General features: G+C 42.7%; 1 protein-coding gene across 3 annotated transcripts in view; it reads left to right on the top strand.

Moving 5' to 3' along the window:
• LOC139749496 (uncharacterized) overlaps window positions 1-26,037 on the top strand; it is a 118,882-nt gene that overhangs the window by 64,870 nt on the left and 27,975 nt on the right. For all 3 annotated transcript variants that reach the window (XM_071663419.1, XM_071663418.1, XM_071663417.1), the window contains exons 2-3: window positions 608-932; window positions 21,915-22,043. The gene's annotated coding sequence lies outside the window, so the exon portion shown is untranslated. The remainder of the gene's footprint in view (window positions 1-607; window positions 933-21,914; window positions 22,044-26,037) is intronic.

The raw sequence follows: 26,037 nt of genomic DNA, 5'->3' as shown, positions 1-26,037 counted from the left end.
ATATTCATGGACCAGCTTGTGTTGGAGATATGAATGGACAACACTGATGCGTGTCAGTGTATATATATCAAGGATTCTCTCATCGTTGTCATATTCACCTGTGATCCCATCCCACCCTATCTTTCCTTTTACTCTTCCCCTGCTGTCCATTCGTTATCCAACACACAGTTTTTCCCCTGCATCCACCTCCTCCACTACTTATCCATCTGGATGGTATCTTTATGCTCCTTCTGTTTCTCATTGCCTGGTGCTTACTCCATCAACAATCAAGTAAAACTCTCACGCTTTCATTTCTCGGCTGGTAATCTTGAGCTGATGCGTTTCAGTCACTCATCCTACATTCACCTCGCCTAACTTTATGTATAATCTGTCAAGCAAAATCGGACATTCTTCGCTTTGCTGTTTTCAAAATCTCCACTACGAGTTTTTTGTGTGTACGTACTACCCAGTATCTGAGTTACCCATTGTGAATGTGTAGCTGCTTCATCTTCGTACATTCATCGTCCATTTCTCTCACATGCCTAACACACACACGCATGTATGTTCTTAGGTGGTGTGGGAATGTGGAATTATTCTCGATGCTTTTAACTGGTGATGGTGTCCCCAGGTTCATATGGAGGTGGTCAGTAGGGCAGCTGTCAATCCACCCATGGCTCTCCAGTGGTAATCCTCACACTCGGCCAGGTTCTTCTTGCCCGGACACGGATACAACATCCAGACACGCTGAACACCGCTGGCAGAAGTTGGAGTGATGTCGGAGTGATGACTCGACCAGCGAGGCCTTGAATATACAGTCACGAGGAAGACCCTGATCACTGCGAGGAGTGACGACGCTGTGTAACGACCATCGAGAAGAGGATCCCTGCTACTGGCCAACTGTTGTATCAGACGAGGCTCCTGCACACCATATGCTACTGCCTGGGTATACAGAGGTTAGTGCCATCCTCCTATTCTACCGTCTGATCCTACGGCTCACCTCCTGTGCACCAAGAGGTTCCAAACCTGAAGAGTTCTTTGTCCGTAATTATACGAATCCTGCTTGTCATGGTATGCTCTTTACCGGCACGTGTTGTTTGTGTTGTTAACTTGCTCATCCTTAGTCTGTCGACACGGCGTGGCTGTTGCCAGACGCATGATGCTAGCCTTCCCGATACGCAGTTGCCAACAGTTCGTCAATATCTTTGGTAGGATGAGTGTTGTTGGCTGCTGAGGTGATTTTGGAGGAGCACAATGGTAGAGGGTACTGGTATGGATGCTGGTCGTGGGTATGGTTAGTCGATGCTGGTGGAGGGTGTCGATGGTGAGTGTATGAGGTGGTGTCGCTCGTGAGGGTTGGAACTGGGTATTTTTTTCGGGAAAATAATCTGTTGTTTAGTGGAGAGGCCGTGCCGGCAGTTTAGGAAGTATGGAGAAGGGAAGTAGTGAGGGAGAGAGAATGGATAGGAAGGCTTTGGTGGCCAGGGAGGGAGGAAAGGATTGGTGGCCAGGGTGTGGTAACCTTCCTCTAGAGTCTAAAGGGAACAGACGAGTGCCCGGAGTGCACGAATCGTCTTGTAAACCAGATGTCTGTAGTATTGTCTGCTGGAGAAGCAGTAACCTGGCTGATACACCAAAACGTAAGTTCTCCCTATACTACTGTACATCTCCGTCACCTCATGCCGTTAAAGTTAACCATTGAATATAAAAAAACCAACCGTTCAGCCATGAAACAAAATTGACAAGCTGTGCATATTCAAGTCCTCTGCTTTTTCTTGGAAACTCCACGTAACCTTACGAAGATCGCAACCTGAGAATGTTGTAGAGGTTGCGTCGTTTTGTGAATATATGTACAGAGATTCTGTGGAAGGTATTAAGAGTATATGGTGTACGAGGTAAGTTGCTAGAAGTAGTGAGGTATTGTTATCAAGGATGTAAGGCATGTGTACGAGGAAGAAGAGAGGAAAGTGATTGGTTCCCAGTAAATGTTGGTGTGCGGCAGGTGTGCGTGATGTCTCCATGGTTGTTTAATTTGTTTATATATGGGATTGTTATGGAGGTGAATGCAAGAGTATTGGAGAGAGGGGCAAGTTTGCAATTTGTTTGGGATGAGAGGGCTTGAGAAGTGAGTCAGTTGTTGTTCGCTCATGATACAGCGCTGGTGGCTGATTTGGGTGAGAAACTGCAGAAGCTGGTGACTGAGTTTGGTAAAGCGTGTGAAAGTAGAAAGCTGAGAGTAAATGTGAATAAGAGCAAGGTTATTAGGTTCAGTAGGGTTGAGGGACAAGTCAGTTGGGAGGTTAGTTTGAATGGAGAAAAACTGGAGGAAGTGAAGTGTTTTAGATATCTGGCAGTGGGTTTAGCAGCGGATGGAACCATAGAAGCGGAAGTGAGACACAGGGGTGAGGGATGAGGGGAAAGGTTCTGGGAGCGTTGAAGAATGTGTTGAAGGCGAGAACGGTATCTCGGAGAGCAAAAATGTGTATGTTTGAAGGAATACTGGTTCCAACAATGTTATATGGTTGCGAGGCATGGGCTATGAATGGGGTTGTGCGGAGGAGGGTGGAAGTGTTGGAAATAAGATGTTTGAGGACAATATGTGGTGTGAGGTTGTTTGATCAAGTAAGTAATGAAAGGGTGAGAGAGGTGTGTGGTAATAAAAACAGTGTGGTTGAGAGACCAGAAGAGTGTGTATTGAAATGGTTAGGTCACTTGGAGAGAATGAGTGAGGAAAGATTGACAAAAAGGATATATGTGGCAGAGATTGAGGGAACGAGAAGTGGGACACCAAATTGGAGGTAACAGGATGGATGGAAAAAGATTTTGAGCTATCAGGGCCTGAACATACAGGAGGGTGAAAGGCGTGCAAGGTATAGAGTGAATTGGAACGATGTGGTACACCGGGGTGGACGTGCTGTCAATGGATTGAACTAGGGCATGTGAAGCGTGTGGGGTAAACCATGGAATGTTTTGTGTGGTCTGGATGTGGAACGGGAGCTGTGGTTTCGGTGCATTACATGTGACAGTTCGCGACTGAATGTGAACAAATGTGGCCTTTATTGTCTTTTCCTAGCGCTACCTCGCACGCCCGGAAGGGGAGGGGGGTGCCATTTCATGTGTGGCGGGGTGGCGACAAGAATGGATGAAGGCAGCAAGTATGAATATGTACATGTGTATATATGTATATGTCTGTGTATATATATATGTATGTATAGGTTGAAATGTATGGGTATGTATATGTGCGTGTGTGGGAGGTTATGTATATACATGTGTATGTGGATGGGTTGGGCCATTCTTTCTTCTGTTTGTTTGCGCTACCTCGTTAACGCGGGAGACATCGACAAAGTATAATAGATAAATATAAATGATATATATATATATATATATATATATATATATATATATATATATATATATATATATATATACATATATCATTTATATTTATCTATTATACTTTGTCGATGTATATATATATATATATATATATATATATATATATATATATATATATATATATATATATATATGTAGATTTATGTGCTGAAAAGACTGGTGATTGGGAATACCTGGTTTAAAAAGCGAGATATACATAAGTATACGTATGTAAGTAGGAGAGATGGCCAGAGAGCGTTATTGGATTACGTGTTAATTGACAGGCGCGCGAAAGAGAGACTTTTGGATGTTAATGTGCTGAGAGGTGCAACTGGAGGGATGTCTGATCATTATCTTGTGGAGGCTAAGGTGAAGATTTGTATGGGTTTTCAGAAAAGAAGAGTGAATGTTGGGGTGAAGAGGGTGGTGAGAGTAAGTGAGCTTGGGAAGGAGACTTGTGTGAGGAAGTACCAGGAGAGACTGAGTACAGAATGGAAAAAGGTGAGAACAATGGAAGTAAGGGGAGTGGGTGAGAAATGGGATGTATTTAGGGAATCAGTGATGGAGTGCGCAAAAGATGCTTGCGTCATGAGAAGCGTGGGAGGTGGGTTGATTAGAAAGGGTAGTGAGTGGTGGGATGAAGAAGTAAGATTATTAGTGAAAGAGAAGAGAGAGGCATTTGGACGATTTTTGCAGGGAAAAAAACGCAATTGAGTGGGAGATGTATAAAAGAAAGAGACAGGAGGTCAAGAGAAAGGTGCAAGAGGTGAAGAAGAGGGCAAATGAGAGTTGGGGTGAGAGAGTATCATTAAATTTTAGGGAGAATAAAAAGATGTTTTGGAAGGAGGTAAATAAAGTGCGTAAGACAAGGGAGCAAATGGGAACTTCAGTGAAGGGGGCTAATGGGGAGGTGATAACAAGTAGTGGTGATGTGAGAAGGAGATGGAGTGAGTATTTTGAAGGTTTGTTGAATGTGTTTGATGATAGAGTGGCAGATATAGGGTGTTTTGGTCGAGGTGGTGTGCAAAGTGAGAGGGTTAGGGAAAATGATTTGGTAAACAGAGAAGAGGTAGTAAAAGCTTTGCGGAAGATGAAAGCCGGCAAGGCAGCAGGGTTGGATGGTATTGCAGTGGAATCTATTAAAAAAGGGGGTGACTGTATTATTGACTGGTTGGTAAGGTTATTTAATGTATGTATGACTCATGGTGAGGTGCCTGAGGATTGGCGGAATGCTTGCATAGTGCCATTGTACAAAGGCAAAGGGGATAAGAGTGAGTGCTCAAATTACAGGGGTATAAGTTTGTTGAGTATTCCTGGTAAATTATATGGGAGGGTATTGATTGAGAGGGTGAAGGCATGTACAGAGCATCAGAAAGGGGAAGAGCAGTGTGGTTTCAGAAGTGGTAGAGGATGTGTGGATCAGGTGTTTGCTTTGAAGAATGTATGTGAGAAATACTTAGAAAAGCAAATGGATTTGTATGTAGCATTTATGGATCTGGAGAAGGCATATGATAGAGTTGATAGAGATGTTCTGTGGAAGGTATTAAGAATATATGGTGTGGGAGGCGAGTTGTTAGAAGCATTGAAAAGTTTTTATCGAGGATGTAAGGCATGTGTACGTGTAAGAAGAGAGGAAAGTGATTGGTTCTCAGTGAATGTAGTTTTGCGGCAGGGGTGTGTGATGTCTCCATGGTTGTTTAATTTGTTTATGGATGAGGTTGTTAGGAAGGTGAATTCAAGAGTTTTGGAAAGAGGGGCAAGTATGAAGTCTGTTGGGGATGAGAGAGCTTGGGAAGTGAGTCAGTTGTTGTTCGCTGATGATACAGCGCTGGTGGCTGATTCATGTGAGAAACTGCAGAAGCTGGTGACTGAGTTTGGTAAAGTGTGTGAAAGAAGAAACTTAAGAGTAAATGTGAATAAGAGCAAGGTAATTAGGTACAGTAGGGTTGAGGGTCAAGTCAGTTGGGAGGTATGTTTGAATGGAGAAAAACTGGAGGAAGTAAAGTGTTTTAGATATCTGGGAGTGGATCTGGCACCGGATGGAACCATGGAAGCGGAAGTGGATCATAGGGTGGGGAAGGGGGCGAAAATCCTGGGAGCCTTGAAGAATGTGTGGAAGTCGAGAACATTATCTCGGAAAGCAAAAATGGGTATGTTTGAAGGAATAGTGGTTCCAACAATGTTGTATGGTTGCGAGGCGTGGGCTATGGATAGAGTTGTGCGCAGGAGGATGGATGTGCTGGAAATGAGATGTTTGAGGACAATATGTGGTGTGAGGTGGTTTGATCGAGTAAGTAACGTAAGGGTAAGAGAGATGTGTGGAAATAAAAAGAGTGTGGTTGAGAGAGCAGAAGAGGGTGTTTTGAAATGGTTTGGGCACATGGAGAGAATGAGTGAGGAAAGATTGACCAAGAGGATATATGTGTCGGAGGTGGAGGGAACGAGGAGAAGTGGGAGACCAAATTGGAGGTGGAAAGATGGAGTGAAAAAGATTTTGTGTGATCGGGGCCTGAACATGCAGGAGGGTGAAAGGAGGGCAAGGAATAGAGTGAATTGGATCGATGTGGTATACCGGGGTTGACGTGCTGTCAGTGGATTGAATCAGGGCATGTGAAGCGTCTGGGGTAAACCATGGAAAGCTGTGTAGGTATGTATATTTGCGTGTGTGGACGTATGTATATACATGTGTATGGGGGTGGGTTGGGCCATTTCTTTCGTCTGTTTCCTTGCGCTACCTCGCAAACGCGGGAGACAGCGGAAAATATATATATATATATATATATATATATATATATATATATATATATATATATATATATTTTTTTTTTTTTTTTTTTTTTTTTATACTTTGTCGCTGTCTCCCGCGTTTGCGAGGTAGCGCAAGGAAACAGACGAAAGAAATGGCCCCCCCCCCCCCATACACATGTACATACACACGTCCACACACGCAAATATACATACCTACACAGCTTTCCATGGTTTACCCCAGACGCTTCACATGCCTTGCTTCAATCCACTGACAGCACGTCAACCCCTGTATACCACATGACTCCAATTCACTCTATTTCTTGCCCTCCTTTCACCCTCCTGCATGTTCAGGCCCCGATCACACAAAATCTTTTTCACTCCATCTTTCCACCTCCAATTTGGTCTCCCTCTTCTCCTCGTTCCCTCCACCTCCGACACATATATCCTCTTGGTCAATCTCTCCTCACTCATTCTCTCCATGTGCCCAAACCATTTCAAAACACCCTCTTCTGCTCTCTCAACCACGCTCTTTTTATTTCCACACATCTCTCTTACCCTTACGTTACTTACTCGCTCAAACCACCTCACACCACACATTGTCCTCAAACATCTCATTTCCAGCACATCCATCCTCCTGCGCACATCTCTATCCATAGCCCACGCCTCGCAACCATACAGCATTGTTGGTACCACTATTCCCTCAAACATACCCATTTTTGCTTTCCGAGATAATGTTCTCGACTTCCACACATTTTTCAAGGCTCCCAAAATTTTCGCCCCCTCCCCCACCCTATGATCCACTTCCGCTTCCATGGTTCCATCCGCTGACAGATCCACTCCCAGATATCTAAAACACTTCACTTCCTCCAGTTTTTCTCCATTCAAACTCACCTCCCAATTGACTTGACCCTCACCCCTACTGTACCTAATAACCTTGCTCTTATTCACATTTACTCTCAACTTTCTTCTTCCACACACTTTACCAAACTCAGTCACCAGCTTCTGCAGTTTCTCACATGAATCAGCCACCAGCGCTGTATCATCAGCGAACAACAATTGACTCACTTCCCAAGCTCTCTCATCCCCAACAGACTTCATACTTGCCCCTCTTTCCAGGACTCTTGCATTTACCTCCTTTACAACCCCATCCATAAACAAATTAAACAACCATGGAGACATCACACACCCCTGCCGCAAACCTACATTCACTGAGAACCAATCACTTTCCTCTCTTCCTACACGTACACATGCCTTACATCCTCGATAAAAACTTTTCACTGCTTCTAACAACTTGCCTCCCACACCATATATTCTTAATACCTTCCACAGAGCATCTCTATCAACTCTATCATATGCCTATATATATATATATATATTTTTTTTTTTTTTTTTTTTTTTCATACTATTCGCCATTTCCCGCGTTTGCGAGGTAGCGTTAAGAACAGAGGACTGGGCCTTAGAGGGAAAATCCTCACCTGGCCCCCTTCTCTGTTCCTTCTTTTGGAAAATTAAAAAAAACGAGAGGGGAGGATTTCCAGCCACCCACTCCCTCCCCTTTTAGTATGTATGTATGTATGTATGGCTCATGGTGAAATGCCTGAGGATTGGTGGAATGCAAATATAGTACCATTGTACAAAAGCAAAGGGGATGAAGGTGAGTGTTCAAAGTACAGAGGTATGAGTTTGTTGAATATTCCTGGGACATTGTATGGGAGGCTATTGATTGAGAGGGTGAGGGCATGTACAGAGCATCAGATTGGGGAAGAGCAGTGTGGTTTCAGAAATGGTAGAGGATGTGTGGATCAGGTGTTTGCTTTGAAGAATGTATGTGATAAGTACTGAGAAAAACAAATGGATTTGTATGTAGCATTTATTGATCTGGAGAAGGCTTATGATAGAGTTGATAGAGATGCTCTATGGAAGGTATTAAGAGTATATGGTGTGGGAGGGAAGTTGTTAGAAGCAGTGAAAAGTATTTATCGAGGATGTAAGGCATGTGTACGAGTAGGAAGAGAGGAAAGTGATTGGTTCCCAGTGAATGTCGGTTTGCGGCAGGGGTGCGTGTTTTCTCCATGGTTGTTTGATTTGTTTATGGATGGTGTGGTTAGGAAGGTGAATGCAAGAGTTTTGGAAAGAGGGGCAAGTATGCAGTCTGTTGTGGATGAGATGGCTTGGGAAGTGAGTCAGTTATTTTTCGCTGATGATACATCGCTGGTGGCTGATTTGGGTGAGAAACTGCAGAAGCTGGTGACTGAGCTTGGTAAAGTGTGTGAAATAAGAAAGCTGAGATTTAACGTGAACAGGGAAGAAAAAATACTTTCCACGTATTCCCTGCGTGTCGTAGAAGGCGACTAAAGGAAAGGAGCCGGGGGATGGAAATCCTTCCCTCTCGTTTTTGATTTTCCAAAAGAAGGAACAGAGAAGGGGGCCAAGTGAGGGTTTCCCTCAAAGGCTCAGTCGTCTGTTCTTAGCGCTACCTCGCTGACGCGGGAGATGGCGAATAGTATGGAAAAAAGAGAATATATATATATATATATATATATATATATATATATATATATATATATATATATATATATTATATATATATATATTTTTTTTTTTGCTTTGTCGCTGTCTCCCGCGTTTGCGAGGTAGCGCAAGGAAACAGACGAAAGAAATGGCCCAACCCACCCCCATACACATGTATATACATACGTCCACACACGCAAATATACATACCTACACAGCTTTCCATGGTTTACCCCAGACGCTTCACATGCCTTGATTCAATCCACTGACAGCACGTCAACCCCGGTATACCACATCGCTCCAACTTCACTCTATTCCTTGCCCTCCTTTCACCCTCCTGCATGTTCAGGCCCCGATCACACAAAATCTTTTTCACTCTATCTTTCCACCTCCAATTTGGTCTCCCTCTTCTGCTCGTTCCCTCCACCTCCGACACATATATCCTCTTGGTCAATCTTTCCTCACTCATTCTCTCCATGTGCCCAAACCATTTCAAAACACCCTCTTCTGCTCTCTTAACCACGCTCTTTTTATTTCCACACATCTCTCTTACCCTTACGTTACTTACTCGATCAAACCACCTCACACCACACATTGTCCTCACACACATTGTCCATCACACATTGGTATATATATATATATATATATATATATACACCAACACACACTACCCATACATATACGTACATCAGCTACACTTATTGTGAACACCCACCACCAGTACACACTTTATACATAAACCCACCACTAGGAACCATTGCTTGCACCCACCTAAGGTCATGGAGCACCTCCACCTGCACCCACGTACGTTTTGTCCCTCTCAGACGTGGCTTCATCGTTACGTAGAGTTTTGTACAGTAGTTCGAGTCATGAATTTCCTCAGCCAACGTAAGATCTTCCTTCATGTTTACGAGACAGCTTTTATTCTTTTAATTCATAATTAGTACAAGTCACTAAACAGGTTTCATGCACATTTATGCACACACACTCACACACACACACACACACACACACATATATATATATATATATATATATATATATATATATATATATATATATACACAAACGAAGTGCATAGAAACTTGCACCTTCATAGAATATAAACCTCCAACAGCCAGGATCGAACCCGTGACTCATGTGTAACAGGCGGGAATGCTACCGCAAGGCTATAGGCCCATAGCCTAACGGTAGCATTTCCGCCTGTTACACAGGCTGGAAATCCTCCCCTCTCTTGTTCTTTTTTAATTTACCAAAAGAAGGAACAGAGAAGGGGGTCAGGTGAGGATATTCCGTCTAAGGCCCAGTACTCTGTTCTTAACGCTACCTCGCTAACGCGGGAAATGGCAAATAGTATGAAATATATATATATATATATATATATATATATATATATATATATATATATATATATATGTAGTAAAAGCTTTGCGGAAGATGAAACCCGGCAAGGCAGCAGGTTTGGATGGTATTGCAGTGGAATTTATTAAAAAAGGGGGTGACTGTATTATTGACTGGTTGGTAAGGTTATTTAATGTATGTATGACTCATGGTGAGGTGCCTGAGGATTGACGGAATGCGTGCATAGTGCTATTGTACAAAGGCAAAGGGGATAAGAGTGAGTGCTCAAATTACAGAGGTATAAGTTTGTTGAGTATTCCTGGTAAATTATATGGGAGGGTATTGATTGAGAGGGTGAAGGCATGTACAGAGCATCAGATTGGGGAAGAGCAGTGTGGTTTCAGAAGTGGTCAAGGATGTGTGGATCAGGTGTTTGCTTTGAAGAATGTATGTGAGAAATACTTAGAAAAGCAAATGGATTTGTATGAAGCATTTATGGATCTGGAGAAGGCATATGATAGAGTTGATAGAGATGCTCTGTGGAAGGTATTAAGAATATATGGTGTGGGAGGCAAGTTGTTAGAAGCAGTGAAAAGTTTTTATCGAGGATGTAAGGCATGTGTACGTGTAGGAAGAGAGGAAAGTGATTGGTTCTCAGTGAATGTAGGTTTGCGGCAGGGGTGTGTGATGTCTCCATGGTTGTTTAATTTGTTTATGGATGGGGTTGTTCGGGAGGTAAATGCAAGAGTTTTGGAAAGAGGGGCAAGTATGAAGTCTGTTGGGGATGAGAGAGCTTGGGAAGTGAGTCAGTTGTTGTTCGCTGATGATACAGCGCTGGTGGCTGATTCATGTGAGAAACTGCAGAAGCTGGTGACTGAGTTTGGTAAAGTGTGTGAAAGAAGAAAGTTAAGAGTAAATTTGAATAAGAGCAAGGTAATTAGGTACAGTAGGGTTGAGGGTCAAGTCAGTTGGGAGGTAAGTTTGAATGGAGAAAAACTGGAGGAAGTAAAGTGTTTTAGATATCTGGGAGTGGATCTGGCACCGGATGGAACCATGGAAGCGGAAGTAGATCATAGGGTGGGGGAGGGGGCGAAAATCCTGGGAGCCTTGAAGAATGTGTGGAAGTCGAGAACATTATCTCGGAAAGCAAAAATGGGTATGTTTGAAGGAATAGTGGTTCCAACAATGTTGTATGGTTGCGAGGCGTGGGCTATGGATAGAGTTGTGCGCAGGAGGATGGATGTGCTGGAAATGAGATGTTTGAGGACAATATGTGGTGTGAGGTGGTTTGATCGAGTAAGTAACGTAAGGGTAAGAGAGATGTGTGGAAATAAAAAGAGTGTGGTTGAGAGAGCAGAAGAGGGTGTTTTGAAATGGTTTGGGCACATGGAGAGAATGAGTGAGGAAAGATTGACCAAGAGGATATATGTGTCGCAGGTGGAGGGAACGAGGAGAAGTGGGAGACCTAATTGGAGGGGGAAAGATGGAGTGAAAAAGATTTTGTGTGATCGGGGCCTGAACATGCAGGAGGGTGAAAGGAGGGCAAGGAATAGAGTGAATTGGATCGATGTGGTATACCGGGGTTGACGTGCTGTCAGTGGATTGAATCAGGGCATGTGAAGCGTCTGGGGTAAACCATAGAAAGCTGTGTAGGTATGTATATTTGCGTGTGTGGACGTGTGTGTGTATACATTGTGTATGGGGGTGGGTTGGGCCATTTCTTTCGTCTGTTTCCTTGCGCTGCCTCGCAAACGCGGGAGACAGCGACAAAGCAAAAAAAAAAAAAAAAATATATATATATATATATATATATATATATATATATATATATATATATATATATATATATATACAAACACACACACACACATAGGCTTGGGAGGATACATATATACGTACATAGGAGTAAAGAAAGAGACGGTACAGCGCGTGAGTAACTCTCTCTCCCCGTAACACACAAATAATGATCACACACACACACACACACATACGGAGTTGGAACCGCATACGTTAAAAGACAGGGAAGAATATCACCAGTGGATCTCGTTTTACGGAAGCCATACTGGTAACCAGAGAGAAGACTGTGATATTCAAGATGTCTTAGGATATGGGAGTCGAGGAGGGACTCGAAGACCTTGGACCTTGCTAGACCACGCAGTACTTTGTAAGCTGCTGCGTTACATGATCATTGTGTGGCAGCTCAAGTGTAGGCCATTTTGATACCTGCCTCTTTCCTTACACTTCGAAGCTTTGGAGCTCTCTACCTTCTCACTTCTTTCCCAATAAGTATGACCTTTCACATTTCAAAAGACAGGTCTTTCCCTTGTCTTTTCTTTATCCGTTTCTTAATTCTCTCTGTGCTTCAATTAAGGTCCAACCTTGATGTGGACTTTTGTCCGTGACTGGAGCCTTCAATATAAAAAAAGATATAGAGGAGTCAGAGCACTCACCCTTCTTCGGGATGGGATATGCCGACATGTACTTCAAGGAAGAAGAAAAAGTGTTGGTTTTCACACAGAAACGGAACAGACGAGCAAGCACAGGTGCAAGTTCAGAGGTGCACTCTTTCAGTACCCGGGGATGGATGCCATCAGGACCATAAGCGTTGCTTGTGTCCAAAGAGAGAAGCGCTTTTCGGACAGTTCGAAAGGAGATTACGGCGAGGGGCATCAGGGAGTGAAGGAATGTTTGAGTATCCAAGGTGGCGTTAGAGGAGAAACGGAAACCAAAGAGAGTTACTTTGTCTACGGTAGAGACAGCTGTAGTGCCGTCACAACCGATATGTGAAGGAAAAGTACAGTGACAAAAGCTGTTAGATGTAACCTTGGCTAAAGACCAGAAAGACCTATCAGTGGATGACGAGGAGAGGTTATCACGCTTTCTTTGAATAAAGAAACGCTTCGCGTCACAGATAACGTGTTTGCAGCAATTACTAGCAATGATAAAAGGTGAATGGAAGCCAGAGGATGGAGAGTTTTTCTGAACCTGATATACCTGATCCCTTGCCTGAATGGCCTCAAGAGGTTGTACTGGAGGCAGAGGTGATAAATGCGTTCATTCTGCAAGAATGACCTCTGCTATGCGTTTGGCGGAGACAGAATCATAACCACATAAGAGACTAATTTACTCAAAGTCAGAAAAGAATTCTCGTAAGTTATTCCAATCACGTTTATTGGGGTTCCGGTATTTACGTTTAGAAGGGGCTTTTGGAGGTGAGGTGCTCTTAGAAATAGATACATTTATGAATGAATGTACAGTCAGACCATCCAACTGAGGGCGAGATTGTGTGCTTACAGCGCGAAGGATTATAGGTGAAAACCAGATCTAGAATATTAGGAGAGTGGTCACAGCGGTCAGGGATACGGTTAGGGTGGGAGATAATTTGTTCTAGATCACTGAGAATGGAGAACTTGAGGAATTCAATCCCCCCCACCATCCGTATGGGAGGAATTAACCCATTTCCTGTGGTGAAAGTTGAATTCTCCGAAGGAGATGATCTCGGCTTGCGGATTAGAGGATGCCACATTCTCATGACAGGAATTCGGTGGCCAAGATGTTGAAATAGATGTACAGAAACACTCTGATTGTAGCATAGCAGTGGTTGACCGGAATCAGGTTAGAGATGGTAGTGTGACTGCTATTATGACAAAGTTTAAAAGGTTTAATGATTAGGAAAGTTGAAGAAATGACGCCCCACCTGAATGCAATTTCCGTCCTGTGCAGTTATGTAGTCACACACACACACACACACACACACACACACACACACACACACACACACATAGTAAAGTGAAGCAAGTAAAGGCTAGAGTAAGATGACAAAGAAGAACAGAGAAACTGTAAACGTTATGATGGACAAGGAAGGAGATAATCCGATTTTTTTTTTTTTTCATAAAGTCATCAAGAATATAATGTCAGGTTATCAAGCTCAGGGATTCTAAGAAAGGAGTTTTAAGGGATGATGTGAAGGTATGCGAGGAATTATATTCGTAGTGGAAGTATGGCATGGATGGGGAAGGAGGTCTTGCAGAACATAGAAAAAACAGTAAAGACATAAACAATACGAAAAATTCTTGACGTCTTTGAAAGCACAAGAATGAAAAAAAAAAAAGACAAACAGACTTCTAAAGGGTCTTTACCTGCATGAGGCTCATGGTCCTGATGAAATATCTTATGTGCTAAGCAAGTGTAGATACACTTGACCGGCCACTTGAAATATAGATATAGCTCGAGGAAGGTAAGGTGCTAAAGGAACGGGAGAGGACGTATGTTATACCTCTGTTTTAAGACCGGGAAGTTGCACTGAAATACTGTACAGACCGGTCTTCTTGACGAGTGTGGTCTGTAAGATACTGGAGAATATGATTAGAAAGTTGATTAATGATCTCCCAAGTGGGAGATAACACAGACTCAGGGAAGGGATGTCTTGTGTAGCAAACCGCTCAAAAGTCAGTGAAAGAATGATAACCGTGCTAAACTATCAAGATAGTTTGGTGGACTGCGTGCAGTTGGATTGCCAAAAAGCAAAAGACACTGTATAAGAAATTGGGTCTTCTGGCAGGAATAAAGGAGAGACTCCTTCGATGGATGCAAGATTGTCTTTCTGGAAGCGAACAAAGTTCCCGTATCAGGGATCGCCTCCTCATGATGTGATAGGGGTCGCCAGTGGTGTGCCGTGCGGTTCAGTTCTGGAACCATTGATTTTCTTGACCCGTGTAAATGACTTGCCGGAAGGGATGGACTCGAACCTGAGTACGTTTGCGGTTGATGTCAGATTTATGAGGGAAGTAAAAGTGAGGAGGATTGCATTATCTCGCAAGGGAGCTTCGACAAACCCCTTATTTGGTCTGATGATGGTTATTGAAGTTTACACCAAGTAAATGCAAAGTATTGAGGACAGATATTAGGGCTTAAATACATATTCCATCTAGTAGAGAATAAGCTGCAGAAATCGGCATTGTACCTAACCTGTCATCAGAACACCACCGACCAATACTGAAATTGCATTCAAGTATATAGGTAAGGAAATGTTCAGCAAGCTCGTCACAACGTATATTAGAACAAAGCTAAGATATTCCAGTGAAGTTCGGTCAGAGCACGTAATAAAAGATGCAGTAAGAACTGATAGAGAAGGTCGAGAGGAGGGCAACAAAGCTAGTTCCAGAATTAAAGGAGCTGACTTAAAAGTGAGACGTTGGAGGCCATATATTTGCCTGCCACGGAAAGAGAAAGGATAAGGGTGACTCTGTCACAAATTTCAAGCTTCTGAGCCAGTTTCCAGTGTCGCCAGCGTTGTAGTTCTTTGGGAGAGGCAACCGGATGCCAAAAGAAGAGGCGTGTTAGAAAATAGGTAAAGAAATTTTTTGTAGTGTCATGGTAGTGGATGAATGAAGTCAAGTACGTGATGAAACTGTGAATCCTGATATTAGATAATTATTTTTCTAAAGTTGTATAATAGCAGAGAGTGTTCAAGAGATAGGTCCCCACGAGTGTAGAACTCCTTCTCTGTACAGCACAAATAGTGGATTACACACGCTCCCGCATATAAGTCGATGGTAATCTGTAACACAGAATCTCGGGCCAGAAGCAGGAAATATGGTGTGATGAATCTCGCAGACTGTGAAGCGACCCACTGCCTCACCATATAGTACTGTAGACTTGATAATGATGCGAGGCGCCGCCCGGAGCATTCAGTGGTGAAGGTCAAGTCAATGGCTGCAACTTCACAAGTAAGATATGATTCCTGTGAATGGACGGTTCTGTAACTGGAGTGTCTGTATATGTAAAGGAAGGGTAGACTTGTCAGGAAAACTAGATGTGATTTTTAATGCGACATTAAGTAGCTATCTCGAACAGCTCAGACCAACTCACGTCAAGGTCCTTACATCTTGATCATAAAGAATCTAGTATTTGTCTCCTCCGTAACTCGTACCTGAATCATGATCATAAAGAATCTAGTATTTGCTTTCTCCGTAACTCCTCCTTGAATCATGATCATAAAGAATCTAATGTTTGTCTCCTCCGTAACTCGTACCTGGTGTCTATCTCCTCTCTGAATTTTACAAGTTCTGGCTAATGCTTGAGGAGTAGCACTGGTCCTTAGAGACTTTCGAGGAATCTGTTGGCCAGGTTGAAGTTCCAGGTAAATGTTAGATCATTTAGTGCAGGGGTTCTTAACCTGAGGCCCGTTGACTATTGCCCAGGTACCCCACGTTGACCTGAGACCGTTGACCACTACTCAGATTCTCCCCCCCCCCCGAAAGCCAATATAAGACCAGATAACAAGCTGTTACAATGTAGTTGATACGGTCACTCTGATGACGAGACTGTAGGATCACGCCTCTCATTACCCGGATGTTGTTGCCATTGTCCAGAGTTGTAAAAGTCTGCCTGATTCAGCCGTTGATGATTGGACCAGTTGTAATTGCTTTGTTTATGGTCGCCAACATTCTCTCTCTCTCTCTCTCTCTCTCTCTCTCTCTCTCTCTCTCTCTCTCTCTCTCTCTCTCTCTCTCTCTGCTGTGGTTTGTCCTCACCCGTGAGGTGACAGCAGTCATATCTTGGTGAGGTGTGATGATGTATTCACATGAATAATGTAGTCTTTGTAGCTGTTCCTCCAAACACGTGAATTAGGCGGAGGATGGTCCACACACTTATTGAGGAGCCTTAAATGGTCCAGGTACAGGTAAAGATGAAGAGACCCAGATCGTGTGATTCGTCGTACGTCCGGCAACGTGCTGTGTCGCAAGTCGAGAGCTTCCTGAAATATCCGTTTTTAGAGAATTTCTGTCGTGCCAGCAGGTAGGACGGGCCAGGATGTGTTACTGATAGAAGTAAGATTAGTCTCCACTGCCATGTTACCATAATCATACTCATCTTCTGCGTGATTCTTATCTTCAAAAGATGGATATGAGTCATGTTGGTTATGTGTGCGAGACAAACACAGGCACGTGCTTAATGATTTCTCAAATCCTTTAAAGAATCTTAATATTTATTCCCACCATATTTTGACTGGCATCATTTGCAGCACTGTTGAGTCCTACAGTAGTTATCCTGGATTCTACAACAATTTCTTGTATTGATTATAACAAACCTTTGCCACTGGTTCTTGATCTTAGTGACTGAACGGCAAGCAGTTCCTCAAGCTTCTCAAATTTGTCAGGTTTGCCACGATTGAATGTTGGTAGCTGTATTGTGTGTGTTACGTCCCAGCTCCCTTGTACGTAGTAGTACGGTAAAATACTTGGAAGTCTATTCTTGTTTCCCACTGCAGTTCATAGTTTTCATCAGTATCTTCAATAAGCTTTCCATACGTTCGTCTGGATAAGCTTACATTCAAGTGCATTTTTCTTGTCTGGGCGTAAGCTTTGATCACAATCAATTCTGCAGACTTGTGTAAACTCTCCCCTTCTTCTTCAAATGGTTTGCCGCAAGATAATTACACTGTTGTAAGATATTTTGCGACGACTTATGATTTCTGAATCAAGCGTCATCGTTTGTCTTATTTGTTGATACTTGGTTGTGCTGGTCTTTGATTGGCACTGACACCGGCCGTGTGGATCAGAATGGTGGAGATCGTGTTGGTGATCTGTCCGGGCCAGTTTGTGCCTCGCATCCCTCATCCCACCCTGTTGCAATTCCTCCTGTCTTTGTTCGTCGTGATTTCTGTGTCACACAGAATTCGGACACGAATTCAATTGCTTTTTACTCATCATTTTTTCCGAACTTCTTTTAAAGGGTCGGATGAAGCCCGCAGCTCACCTGAAGCCCACCCTTAGGTCCTAAACCAGTGTTAGTTTTTAAGGTTATGATATTATTTCTGTAGTGATTTGAATAATGATTGTCAGTCTGCCTATTGCGTATCATAAAATTATAGGTATTAGAAAATGTTTGTAATGGCAGGTCGCACATTTATATGTATTGGAGGTGAAAGGATGAAGTGAAAAAGATTTTGAGCGATCGGGGCCTTAACATACAGGAGGGTGAAAGGCGTGCAAGGAATAGAGTGAATTGGAACGATGTCGTATAACGGGGTCGACGTGCTGTCACTGGATTGATTCAAACCAGGGCATGTGGATGGTATTGCAGTTGAAGTTTTAAAGACAGGTGGTGAGTGTGATGGTGATTGGTTGGTTAGGATTTTCAGTGTATGCATGAATCATGAAGAGATGCCTGATGATTGGCGCACTTCCATATAACGTACAAACCCCAACAGCCAAGATCGTGACAGGCGGGAGTGCTAACTCTAGGCTATGATCGCCCCTAATAGGGAAATGACTATTCGAATACTATGTAATCGAATACCCTTCTTCTCACGTTGGTGAGTAACGGGGTCTCCACTGGTCAGATCCCATCAGGCTTACATAACCAGCAGATAGCATTTTACAGAACCTAACTGTACAACACGGAGGTTGTAGATAGGGAGCTGTGTTTTCGGTGCATTACACATGGCAGCTAGAAAACTGATATGAGCGGATGTGGCCTTTCTACTTATAATCCTTGCCCTACCTTGCTAACGCAGAGAGCCGATGTAGATATATATATATATATATATATATATATATATATATATGTATATATATATAGATAGATAGATAGATAGAGAGAGAGAGAGAGAGAGAGAGAGAGAGAGAGAGAGAGAGAGAGAGAGAGAGAGAATTATATATATATATATATATATATATATATATATATATATATATATATATATATATATATATATATATATATATATAGTGGTTCCAACAATGTTGTATGGTTTCGAGGCGTGGGCTATGGATAGAGTTGTGCGCAGGAGGGTGGATGTGCTGGAAATGAGATGTTTGAGGACAATATGTGGTGTGAGGTGGTTTGATCGAGTAAGTAATGTAAGGGTAAGAGAGATGTGTGGAAATAAAAAGAGCGTGGTTGAGAGAGCAGAAGAGGGTGTTTTGAAATGGTTTGGGCACATGGAGAGAATGAGTGAGGAAAGATTGACCAAGAGGATATATGTGTCGGAGGTGGAGGGAACGAGGAGAATTGGGAGACCAAATTGGAGGTGGAAAGATGGAGTGAAAAAGATTTTGAGTGATCGGGGCCTGAACATGCAGGAGGGTGAAAGGAGGGCAAGGAATAGAGTGAATTGGATCGATGTAGTATACCAGGGTGGACGCGCTGTCAGTGGATTGAATCAGGGCATGTGAAGCGTCTGGGATAAACCATGGAAAGTTGTGTGGGACCTCGATGTGGAAAGGGAGCTGTGGTTTCGGGCATTATTGCATGACAGCTAGAGACTGAGTGTGAACGAATGGGGCCTTTGTTGTCCTTTCCCAGCGCTACCTCGCACACATGAGGGGGGAGGGGGATGTTATTCCATGTGTGGCGAGGTGGCGATGGGAATGAATAAAGGCAGACAGTGTGAATTGTGTGCATGTGTATATATGTATGTGTCTGTGTGTGTATATATATGTGTACATTGAGATGTATGGGTATGTATATTTGCGTGTGTGGACGTGTATGTATATACATGTGTATGAGGGTGGGTTTGGCCATTTCTTTCGTCTGTTTCCTTGCGCTACCTCGCAAACGCGGGAGACAGCGACAAAGCAAAATAAATAGAAATAAAATATATATATATATATATATATATATATATATATATATATATATATATATATATATATATATACACACACACACACACACACACACACACACACACACACACACACCATTGTTGCCGGAATCTGCCTGCTCGAGGTAACATCGTGATTGAAAAGTCACCTTTGACATGTCACCTATAAATGCTCTGCGTGTCACACCCTCTCAGTCACTCCTCTCCCATACACCTTCCCGGGCATCCTCGACAGATTTTTACCTTTGTAGATTGGAAGTTAAACGTCTCCATCCCTTAACTTTTTATAAGGTCACTACATGTGCATTCTGCCAGTCCTCGGGCTCTTCATCTTGGGCTTGACTGACTAATCCAGAGCACTCTTATCCACTTTGAGAAACAGCTGTAATCTCATCCACTCCTACTTTGCCACACTTCATCTTACGCTAGGCTTGCAATTCCTCCTGTCTTTTCGCTGTGCAATCTTAGTGTCTCCATCTCTCCGCATGTTACCTCGTCTCAAATACACTACATGAGCCACCTGCCACATACATTCAGCAGTCCTTCAAAATTTGTACTCACTCCACCTTTCTTTCACATTTTCCTGTTATCACTTCACTGTCCACTTTCCTGATTGTCGCGCCTATTTAACCAATATGCTCCTCACAGTGTTTCCCTCTGTTCAAACATTATTCATTTACTCTGGTATGTGTCGATACTCTCTCATGACATATTTTATTTGCCCTGTTTTAGCTGTCATACCTGTCACTTGACATCCTGCCAATTTCTCCTCTTACCATTACCTTGCGGATACCATCTGTAAACCTCATTTTCTTTCGCTGTCGACTTAACTTTCTCACTTTCACTGTTCACAGCCCTTACTCTGTAGTCCACATCCTACCTACTACCTGCCTGTTACACACTCATCTGTACACTTACTCCACATCCTACCTGCTGCTTGCCTGCTACACACTCACCTATACACTATAATAATGACAATAATGATAATGATAATCATTATTGTTATTATTATTATTATTATTATTATTATTATTATTATTATTATTATTACTCATTATTATTACTCATTATTATTATTATTATTATTATTATTATTATTATTATTATTATTATTATTATTGTTATTATTATTATTATTATTAAAGTATAATTACACAACATTTCTACCCGCTGTAAGCAGGAGGATGTGAATGACACACTAGTACACAGTGTTGGTCATCTCTCTCTCTTATTTATATTAAGTTATTTGCCTGACAATCTATAACTGAAAAGTGTACAGTGTAGTGGGAACGTTTAGATTGCAAGACCGACTTTGTTTTTCTAACTTGTAGGAAAAATTGTTCTGTTGGTTAATAGGGTGTGTGTGCGTGTGTGTGTGTTGTGTGTATGTGTGTGTGTCTGTGTGTGTGGGGAAGGGGGAACAGCCCAGAAGTTTAAGTTGTCAAGGACGAACCTCCGTATACAGTCGCATGCTGAGAGACTGGACTCCCTTATACATCGGTCGTAGGAACGAGAATGCAAGCTGCACTATGACTCCTGCGCGAGTTTGAATGAGACAAAAGACTTCAGGGGTGATGATCTGCGACGGCATAAAGCCAAGTCGGCAGTACATATAAGCTGTAAAACTGACTGACATATTTTAGCTGCCACAGGTATGGCATTCGAATGTCAGTGCAAGAAAATGATACTCGCTCTTTACAATTCACCTGTGCGTCCCCACCTTGAGTATTTAGTGTTCAGTTTTCGTTACTCTGCTTTGAAAAAGGACAGACAGAATACATGTAGGCGAGTCACCAAGATGATTCCCGCACTGAGAAGCTGCTAATGAGAGAGCCGCCTAAGCTTCTTTTACATAGCTGAGGGCAGGGAAGTTTAAGAGGGAGTTTATATAGATAGAGTTACTCAAGGCTTGGACAGAAGCGGTCTAACCAACTATCTAGGGTTAGATCATTCTGGTGCCAATCGTAGTGAGGGATACTAAACCTTGTGGTAGACCATTCTACCTCTAATGAAGCAAAGTACTTTTTGTTCACTTGGATTGTTAACATGGGATGTACATAGTCTACCAGGTACAGTAAGTATTTGAAAAGAACGTCACAGATACGTTTAAGAACACATTTGACAGAGGCGTCGCTTCAAGTCACCGACTGATGTTTGCGATTCTGTAGTTCCATACCTGCCGTATGCTCTCACCACTCTGCTCCCATGTGTTTCTTTTCTCATCTTTTCTCTCATCAGACACATCCTCGTAATGACCCTGTGATCTGTTGGCGTGTTGGTAGTTATCTTTTTTTTTTCATAATGACTATTGATGTTCCTGCCATATTGATGCGCCGTCTCCTCTCGCCAGCACAATGGGTCCTGCTGCCACAAGGGCATCCAGTGGAGGTGTCAACGACATGAAATTACAGTGAACCTCGGCCTTGACTGGAAGGAGATAGAGTGGCCCGGAGAAGATTGCTAGGTGCGGGTGAGGCAGGTGAGTGTCGAGCAGGGAGGGCGGGGATACACTGGAAATATCATCAGCATAAGCTGTCACTTTCCCGACCCCGCATGGTATGCCTTCCACTAATCCACGATCTCTTACATCTGTCATTCCCCCGCTGAAATGTCATATGTATATATATATATATATATATATATATATATATATATATATATATATATATATATAGGGGATAGGTGAGAAAGAATACTTAACACGTATTCCCTGCGTGTCGTGTAGAAGGCGACTAAAAGGGGAGGGAGCAGGGGGCTGGAAATCCTCCCCTCTCGTTTACAATTTTCCAAAAGAGGAACAGAGAAGGGGTCAAGTGAGGATATTCCCTCAAAGGCTCAGTCCTCTGTTTTTAATGCTACCTAGCTATTGCGGGAAATGGCGAACAGTATGAAATATATATATATATATATATATATATATATATATATATATATATATATTCATGTGAGAAACTGAAGAAGCTGGTGACTGAGTTTGGTAAAGTGTGTGAAAGAAGAAAGTTAAGAGTAAATGTGAGTAAGAGCAAGGTTATTAGGTACAGTAGGGTTGAGGGTCAAGTCATTTGGGAGGTAAGTTTGAATGGAGAAAAACTGGAGGAAGTGAAGTGTTTTAGATATCTGGGAGTGGATCTGGCAGCGGATGGAACCATGGAAGCGAAAGTGGATCATAGGGTGGGGGAGGGGGCGAAAATCCTGGGAGCCTTGAAGAATGTGTGGAAGTCGAGAACATTATCTCGGAAAGCAAAAATGGGTATGTTTGAAGGAATAGTGGTTCCAACAATGTTGTATGGTTGCGAGGCGTGGGTATGGATAGAGTTGTGCGCAGGAGGATGGATGTGCTGGAAATGAGATGTTTGAGGACAATGTGTGGTGTGAGGTGGTTTGATCGAGTAAGTAACGTAAGGGTAAGAGAGATGTGTGGAAATAAAAAGAGCGTGGTTGAGAGAGCAGAAGAGGGTGTTTTGAAATGGTTTGGGCACATGGAGAGAATGAGTGAGGAAAGATTGACCAAGAGGATATATGTGTCGGAGGTGGAGGGAACGAGGAGAAGTGGGAGACCAAATTGGAGGTGGAAAGATGGAGTGAAAAAGATTTTGTGTGATCGGGGCCTGAACATGCAGGAGGGTGAAAGGAGGGCAAGGAATAGAGTGAATTGGATCGATGTGGTATACCGGGGTTGACGTGCTGTCAGTGGATTGAATCAGGGCATGTGAAGCGTCTGGGGTAAACCATGGAAAGCTGTGTAGGTATGTATATTTGCGTGTGTGGACGTATGTATATACATGTGTAAGGGGGGGGGGGGCATTTCTTTCGTCTGTTTCCTTGCGCTACCTCGCAAACGCGGGAGACAGTGACAAAGCAAGAAAAAAAAAAAAAAAAAAATATATATATATATATATATATATATATATATATATATATATATAGTATGTTTGAGGAAAGGAACCTGGATGTTTTGGCTCTGAGTGAAACGAAATTCAAGGGTAAACGGGAAGAGTGGTTTGGGAATGTTTTGGGAGTAAAGTCAGGGATTGGTGAGAAGACAAGAGCAAGGGAAGGAGTAGCACTACTCCTGAAACAGGAGTTGTGGGAGTATGTGATAGAGTGTAAAAAGTAAACTCTAGGTTGATATGGGTGAAACTGAAAGTGGATGGAGAAAGATGGGTGATTACTGGGGCCTATGCACCTGGGCATGAGAAGAAATATGAGAGGCAAGTGTTTTGAGAGCAGCTGAGTGAGCGTGTTAGCAGTTTTAATGCTCGAGACCGGGTTATAGTGATGGGTATTTTGAATGCAAAGATGAGTAATGTAGCAGTTGAGGGAATGATTGGTGTACGTGGGGTGTTTCAGTGTTGTAAATGGAAATGAAGAGCTTGTAGATTTGTGTGCTGAAAAAGGACTGGTGATTGGGAATACCTTTTTTAAAAAGGGAGATATACATAAATATACGTCTGTAAGTAGAAGAGATTGCCAGAGAGCGTTATTGGATTACGAGTCAATTGATAGGCGCGTGAGAGAGAAATTTTGGATGTTCATGTGCTGAGAGGTGCAACTGGAGGGATGTATGATCATTATCTTGTGGAGGCGAAGGTGAAGATTTGTAGAGGTTTTCAGGAAAAGAAAGAATGTTGGGGTAAAGAGAGTGGTGAGAGTAAGTGAGCTTGGGAAGGAGACTTGTGTGAAGAAGTACCAGGAGAGACTGAGTGCAGAATGGAAAAAGGTGAGAGCAAGGGACGTAAGGGGAGTGGAGGAGGAATAGGACGTATTTAGGGAAGCAATGATGGCTTGCTCGAAAGATGCTTGTGGCATGAGAAGCGTGGGACGTGATCAGATTAGAAAGGGTAGTAAGTGGTGGGATGAAGAAGTAAGATTACTAGTGAAAGAGAAGAGAGAGGTATTTGGACGATTTTTGCAGGGAAATAGTGCAAATGAGTGGGAGATGTATGAAAGAAAGAGGCAGGAGGTCAAGAGAAAGGTGCAAGAGGTGAAAAAGAGGGCAAATGAGAGTTGGGGTGAAAGAGTATCATTAGATTTTAGGGAGAATAAAAAAATGTTTTGGAAGAAGGTAAATAAAGTGCGTAAGACAAGAGAACAAATGGGAACATCGTTGAAGGGGGCTAATGGGGAGGTAATAAGAAGTAGTGGTGATGTGAGAAGGAGATGGAGTGAGTATTTTGAAAGTTTGTTGAATGTGTTAGATGATTGAGTAGCAGATATAGGGTGTTTAGGTCGAGGTGGTGTGCGAAGTGAGAGGGTCAGGGAGAATGATTTGGGAAACAGAGAAGAGATAGTGAAAGCTTTGCGGAAGATGAAAGCCGGCAAGACAGCGGGTTTGGACGGTATTGCAGCGGAATTGATTAACAAAGGGGGTGACTGTGTTGTTGACTAGTTGGTGAGGATATTCAATGCATATATGGCTCATGGTGAAGTGCCTGAGGATTGGCGGAATGCATGCATAGTGCCTATGTACAAAGGCGAAGGGGATAAAGGTGAGTGTTCAAATTACAGAGGTATAAGTTTGTTGAGTATTTCTGGTAAATTATATGGGAGGGTATTGATTGAGAGGGTGAAGGTATGTACAGAGCATCAGATTGGGAAAGAGCAATGTGGTTTCAGAAGTGGTAGAGGATGTGTGGATCAGGTATTTGCTTTGAAGACTGTATGTGAGAAATACTTCGAAAAAAAGTGGATTTGTATGTAGCATTTATGGATCTGGAGAAGGCATATGATAAGAGTTGATAGAGATGCTCTGTGGAAGGTATTAAGAGTATATGGTGTGGGAGGCAAGTTGCTGGAAGCAGTGAAAAGTTTTTATCGAGGATGTAAGGCATGTGTACGAGTAGGAAGAGAGGATAGAGATTGGTTCTCATTGAATGTCGTTTTCGGCAGGGATGTGTGATGTCTCCATGGTTGTTTAATTTGTTTATAGATGAGGTTGTTAGGGACGTGAATGCAAGAGTTTTGGAGAAAGGGGCAAGTATGCAGTTTGTTGTGGATGAGAAGGCTTGAGAAGTGAGTCAATTGTTGTTCGCTGATGATACATCGCTGGTGGCTGAGTTGGGTGAGAAACTGCAGAAGCTGGTGACAGAGTTTGGTAAAGTGTGTGAAAGAAGAAATTTGAGAGTAAATGTGAATACAAGCAAGGTTATTAGGTACAGTAGGGTTGAGGAACAAGTCAATTGGGAGATAAGTTCGAATGGAGAAAAACTTGAGGAAGTGAAGTGTTTTATATATCTGGGAGTGGATTTGGCAGCGGATGGAACCATGGAATCGGAAGTGATTCCCAGGGTGGGGGAGGTGGCGAAAGTTCTGGGAGCGTTCAAAAATGTGTGAAAACCGAGAACATTATCTCGGAAAGCAAAAATGGGTATGTTTGAAGGAAAAGTGGTGCCAACAATGTTATATGTTTGCGAGGCGTGAGCTGTAGATAGGGTTGTGTGGAGGAGGGCTGATGTGTTGGAAATGAGATGTTT

Source organism: Panulirus ornatus, chromosome 7, assembly GCF_036320965.1.
Source record: "Panulirus ornatus isolate Po-2019 chromosome 7, ASM3632096v1, whole genome shotgun sequence".
Taxonomy (NCBI): domain Eukaryota; kingdom Metazoa; phylum Arthropoda; class Malacostraca; order Decapoda; family Palinuridae; genus Panulirus; species Panulirus ornatus.
Note: the sequence above shows the minus strand (reverse complement) of the source record. Positions and strands in the feature narration are given on the sequence as shown.